The sequence below is a fragment of the Octopus bimaculoides genome, chromosome 21, assembly GCF_001194135.2.
Source record: "Octopus bimaculoides isolate UCB-OBI-ISO-001 chromosome 21, ASM119413v2, whole genome shotgun sequence".
In the NCBI taxonomy this organism is placed as follows: domain Eukaryota; kingdom Metazoa; phylum Mollusca; class Cephalopoda; order Octopoda; family Octopodidae; genus Octopus; species Octopus bimaculoides.
Genome location: NC_069001.1, coordinates 26,131,712 through 26,137,711, shown reverse-complemented (window position 1 = coordinate 26,137,711; position 6,000 = coordinate 26,131,712). Strand labels below are relative to the sequence as shown.

At 33.2% G+C, this 6,000-nt stretch overlaps 1 long non-coding RNA gene across 2 annotated transcripts in view; it reads right to left on the bottom strand.

Annotated features, from left to right (window-relative positions):
* LOC128250446 (uncharacterized) overlaps nt 1-6,000 on the bottom strand; it is a 613,350-nt gene that overhangs the window by 58,549 nt on the left and 548,801 nt on the right. The window lies entirely within an intron of this gene.

Sequence of the window (6,000 nt, the reverse complement as noted above, 5' to 3'; positions counted from 1 at the left end):
TAATATATGGTGAATTTATGGAATGAAGTTCCATAAATCCCATCAATTTTATTAAAAATGGAGCAGACAAGTTAAAATTTATATGAAAGTTTAATTCTTGAAGACGATCGTTTCGTATAGAGTTATAATGATAATATAAATTCATGATTGAATTAAATTAAATTAATTGAATATCAACGTACTCTTCAGGGTAGGAAGGCAAGAAACCACAATACAAGGAACTTCAAGAAATATAGCTGAAAAAATTGGATCTAGGAGATTCATATTGATATCCATGTGAGAAAGAGATGGGAGTCATGTCAGATATTTAACCGTAACTAACGGCTTCAACGGTTATTTGAAAATATAAGTAAAGAGGTATCGAGGTATCGGGGATGTCCCCTCTATAGATGAGTATGGAAATTAGAATTATAGTGCCACATAAATAGCGTAGGACAAATAAGTATAAGAAATGTCCAAAGGGAAGCCAATCCTGAATTTAAATGAAGATTATAACTAACCGTTGAAATCAATACGTGGTATAATGTATTTTTAAAATTTCTATACTTAGGAATGAAGTTTAGCGTGAGGAAGTAGTATAGGAGAAGCCATTACTATATAGTTAATGTAAACAAATTGCAGAAGAAATAGAGGAAAGAGAATGAGTTAAAGGTAGAAGCTGATGTATATAAAGGACTCATGTTTGAATAAAAAAAAATCATATTAGGTAACACGTATTAATGAAAAAGTAGAGAAAATAAGTGAAAACAGAAAAAGGAGTTGCTGATGTTACAATTAAAGTAGTATGTACTTGTTGTGTTTATAAAGATGAAAAAGCTTTCTTTGAAAATGAAGTTAGACGAGAATATATTTAGGGAAGATAAATGGGCGGAGAAACGGAAGATTAAAAAAATAAAACTTTGGATAGAGATGTGTTGGTTATAGAGATGGTGTGTTTTAGTGTATATATATATATATATATATATATATATATATATATATATATATATAAATCATTTCAGAGGTAATAATCCAGCTTAATATTATGTGAGAAGGATTTGGAATGGTAGTAGGGTTGTAATGGTATATAATTTATAGGTACGCCGTGCCAATATGAATATAAGAAAAATTACGAGTATAATCCTACATTTATGTACGCTTATTTACCCTTTTTCATCTTTATAAACACAGCAAGTACATTCTACTTTAATTGTAACATCAACAACTGCTTTTTTCTGTTATCACTTATCTTTTCTACTTTTTCATTAATACGTGTTACCTAATATGATTTTGTATTCAAATATGAATCCATTATATACATCATCTTCTATCTTTCATTCATTCTCTTTCCTCTATTTCTTCTGCAATTTGTTTACATTAACTAACTAGTATTAGCTTCTCATATACCACTTCCTCACGCTAAACTTCATTCCTAAGTATAGAATTTAAAAAAATACATTATACTACGTATTAATTTCAAGGGTTAGTTATAATTTTCATTTAAATTCAGGATTGGTTTCCCTTTGGACATTTCTTATACTTATTTGTCCTACGCTACTTATGTGGCGCTATAATTCTAATTTCCATACTAATCTATAGAGGGGACATCTCCGATACCTCTTTACTTATATCTTCAAATAACCGTTGAAGCCGTTAGTTAAGGCTAAATATCCGACATGATTCCCATCTCTTTCTCACACGGATAACAATATGAATCTCCTAGATCTAATTTTTCTGCTATATTTTTTGAAGTTCCTTGTGTTGTTTTCCTTTCTGCAGTGAAGAGTACATCGATATTTAATTTAATTTTATTTTATTCAATCCTGAATTTATATTATGATTTTATGTATGTACGAAACGATCCTCCGCAAAAATTAAACTTCTTATAAATTTTAACAACTTGTCTACTCCATTTTTAACAAAATTAATGCGATTTTTGGAACTTCATTCCATAATTTCACATACAAATACTACTTTCATATCTTCGCAAATTTACGCTTGTAAACTCCCTGCAAATATGAAGAATCAACATTAGAAATATTTTTTTGGAAACGTCCACTTAAAGGACGAATCCACATTCAACCTTTATGCACCTGTACATATATACGATAGGATTTTTTAAAGACTCCGTCGACCAAGTCCACTCAAAACGCCAGAGTATAAGACAACCATTCAAGGTGCCGCGTAGTGGGACTGGACCCGAACAGTTGGGTAGAGACTATCTAGATACCTTCCGCCTGTCTGGAACAAAAAGCGTAAACTCTGAGAAGAGTTAGCATATGCAGGATAATATCTAGATTGTTTAAAATCCAAACATAGAAAACGGAAAATTGTGGAAAAGAGGAAATCAAACGTTAAAGAAAAGAAACTCTGTTTTGAGTATATTTTGTCTATAGAAAATAGATTAAGCATAACATACACAGCTGATTCTGGTTAACAGAAAAGCATTGAAGAAAAGACTGAAATAATGATTTTTAGCTCTACAGCAAAATGACCTTACACAAAAAAGTGCTAAAACAACTATAAATCTTCGAGACTACATATTCAAATATAGATATGGTGTGATTGGGATGACTCTATACTTCATATTCGAACAAAAGGTCGAGGGCTAACCCGGAATTAATACAAAAATAGGTGAGATAATTAGCTGTGGTTTTGAGAGAGAAAAGTGTCAGAGTCATTTCGTGGGAAGAGAAATAATAGTCCTGAGAAACAATGAAATGAGGTTGATATAAAATATAATTTTTGCGAAGAGGAAGAATAATAGGAAGGAAAAAAAAGCAGGATATTGTAGTCATTGATAATAAGTAGAAATTATGTATTGTAATCATCCTTATAGACATACAGCATTCGAAGTAAACAAGACTGAATGGAAAAATTGTTATCAAGATAGTCAATACATGAGACATACTAGTATTGAGATACTCAGCTCCTTTTCAGAAGTGAGGAAAGAGGGATCTACAAGAATTACATACGGCTAATATCAATAGAATATCCACTGGTTTTATTTACCAAGAATGGAAGCGGTGATGTTTGTTAACATCAGTACAGTGAAATCGGTCTTGGAACGCTCTGTGGTATGTAGTGACCAAAGAATAGTGCGTCGTTCATAAGTGGACTGAAGGTAAGTAAGAGAATTCAAGAACAGAAGGAAGAGCGACAAGACAAATAGCTGGAGAAAACCGTAACTGTAATTTTAAGCCTTAATTACTAGACAATGTAATTATAAACTACTACATGCCAGCGAAGAAGAAAGAGCTCGTTTTCCTTGAATAAGTGCTGTGTTATAACAATCGGGAAAACAAATTGTCTGTCAGATAAAAATCCTGAGCAACAACGCCCATATGTGAGAGAGACTGACATGGAGAGACGCAGGAAGATGAACGCCACGTCCACAGGCTTCAATAACTATTGATCATCTTATCCCTAAAACCTTTCCTTTCAAAAAGTAAATTCTATTGTCAAAGGCCATTTTGTGCGTATCTAAAATTATCCTATTTGGCTTTTAGAGTCTGACTTCGAAAATCGTTTTTTTTGAGTATGTTAGTGTGATGAAGGTAAACTACAATGACTACTAACAGAATGTTCAGAGTTGTCTCGTTTCTTCGATCTCTATTATTCGGAATTATTTCTCTTTTTTCTTGCTTAATATAAATCATGATCAACATGTTAATCATTGATTAACATGAACTACCCATTCGAATTTCATAAGTAACTTTTCCATGTCGCTTGTAAATTCTACCAGACGACCAAACTGAATTTTTCTTTCTAAATTGGCGTACTCATACTGATTTTTCGGGACGGAACTGCGTCTTGTACCTCTTGTACTAGTCATTTAAATGTCATTGTTTGTTCTTTTCAACAATCATGTAGCAGAACATTCTCTATGACTGCTCGAATTATTCTCTGAAACACAGAGTTTTGCAAGTGACTTCACTTCAGGGGCAGCTAGATCAGGATCAATAAACCAGGAAAAACTTTGGTATTATTTCTGTGTTGGTTTCCTTCCCTATTAACTTAAAAGTATCAACTAATCTTTCTGCTCATGTTGAATTGGTTTTATTATGTCTAATTGTATAAGACGGTCTAATTCTTGTCTTGAGGTGGAACTGATCTTCGAGACCTAAATATAGGTTTTGAATTAGACTTTAACAACAGACTTACATTGTATAGCTTACAACACCCCCGCCCTACGAATCCTTGAAAACGGGAGGATATTTTTCCTTCAGTAAATGGGTTAAAGAGTCAGTTAATGCATCGTGGAAGGAACAATTGTTAGAACCACTCGAAGTGTCCCAATGCAAGGAAATAGAGTTCCGTGGCTCACTACATAAGCCTAGTACTGTAATCCTGTCTAAACAAAATAAATCTAAGAAGCTCCCTTTAAAAGGTTTGAATCAAAGTGGACTGTACGAGTACACTTTATCATACCAATAAGTTGTGAATTATCACCTGATGCATTCTGAGCAATGGGTTTTGTGTCAACTATCATTCAACTAAGTTACCTCCAAGTTTTCCGAGATATCAACATGATGTCAGCTGCTGTATCTAACTGTAATTTAACTGAAGTATCGCTTATTGAATCAATTAAATATATATATATATATATATATATATATATAAATCCACTTCCAAACAGGAATATATCGTATTTACTTGATTTAACGAGCAGAAAACGTAGACGAGGGTTTTTGCTTACTTCCCTTGAATGATTAGATGAACAAAAACCTTCATGACCGAACTTGTGACATAATTGACACTGTGACATCGGAATTCTTTTTCTGTGAATAGACAATGGATTAAGATAGGTTTTCACTTGATTTACTGACTCTGAACCTGTTAACTCGACACCGCCTTCAATCATCTTCATGTCGTGCTTCAAGGTTATTAACATTCGGCACGCTTCTCTGGCTTCCTGTACAGTCATTTCTGGTTGTCTGTTCTAATTGTGATAGCAATTTAGTACGAATGTTTGCATCCAATGGTGATTATAGACCAGCCACTGGTTATGAGTAAAATAATTCAAATTGAAAAGTTCTCATTCACTATTTACTCTACTTGCATAGCTGACAAAATGCACCTCATCAAAAATTGACGGTTTTAAAGCAATTATATCTAATCTTAAACAAAAATGAGTTCGGACCAAAAATCTTCTACAGAAATTCAACTGTCTCATTGAAATCGAAGTCTTAATGTTTCTTCGGTAGTATATAATTGGTGTATTTGATGTGTGCGTTAGTTCTGCGCTTGGTTAAATAGTAATCTGCCTTTCAAAATTCAACGCGAAAAGTATCTTTGAAACAGACAAACCATCAAAGCTATTATGTGCATGTGGGTCAAAAATAAATTCTGTAATGGAATTTAAAGCGGTCTGAGATTTGTCACTGTTAGAATTGCTAGATAACGTTTAAGTTAGTAATTCAATGAGGTTAAACTATGCTGCCAGCTAACGTTGGAGAAGACGTTAAATTCTCTCAAAAGAAATAGCCATTTTATCTCTTATTCTCGTTATGAATGTTGTAACTGAAATTGCATATTTGGGTGTTGAGTGCTAGACGATAAAAGTATAACCCACTAAATCCCAGTGTTTTACTTAGATAAGAGTTATATATTAATAGTGGACAAAACAAATCACCGCAGAAAGAGTGGACGCGGCGGATTGAACGCTACGTTCTCACGCTAAAGAACTATTGGTCGTCTTATTCCTAATAAAAAATCATGGCAAGTTAGTGTAAAAATAACAAAAAACGATCAAGTCTGATGTTTGTTAGGTAGAAACCCGAGAAAAACAGTATCGCAAATTGTAGCAAATTGTAGTAAATCAGGCGCAAAACATTAGAATATGTGGTAAAAAGGGGACGAAATATTAACCATATTTGAAGTGAACGCTGTAAGCTAGCACGAACGTATATGCACAACCGAGAGTTTGTTGGTGAACGAGTGTGTTGGATTGTGAGCCGGATGGATTCCAATTGAAAGAAAAGTAGTATTAACATGAACGAGAGGCTGTAATTATTAGTG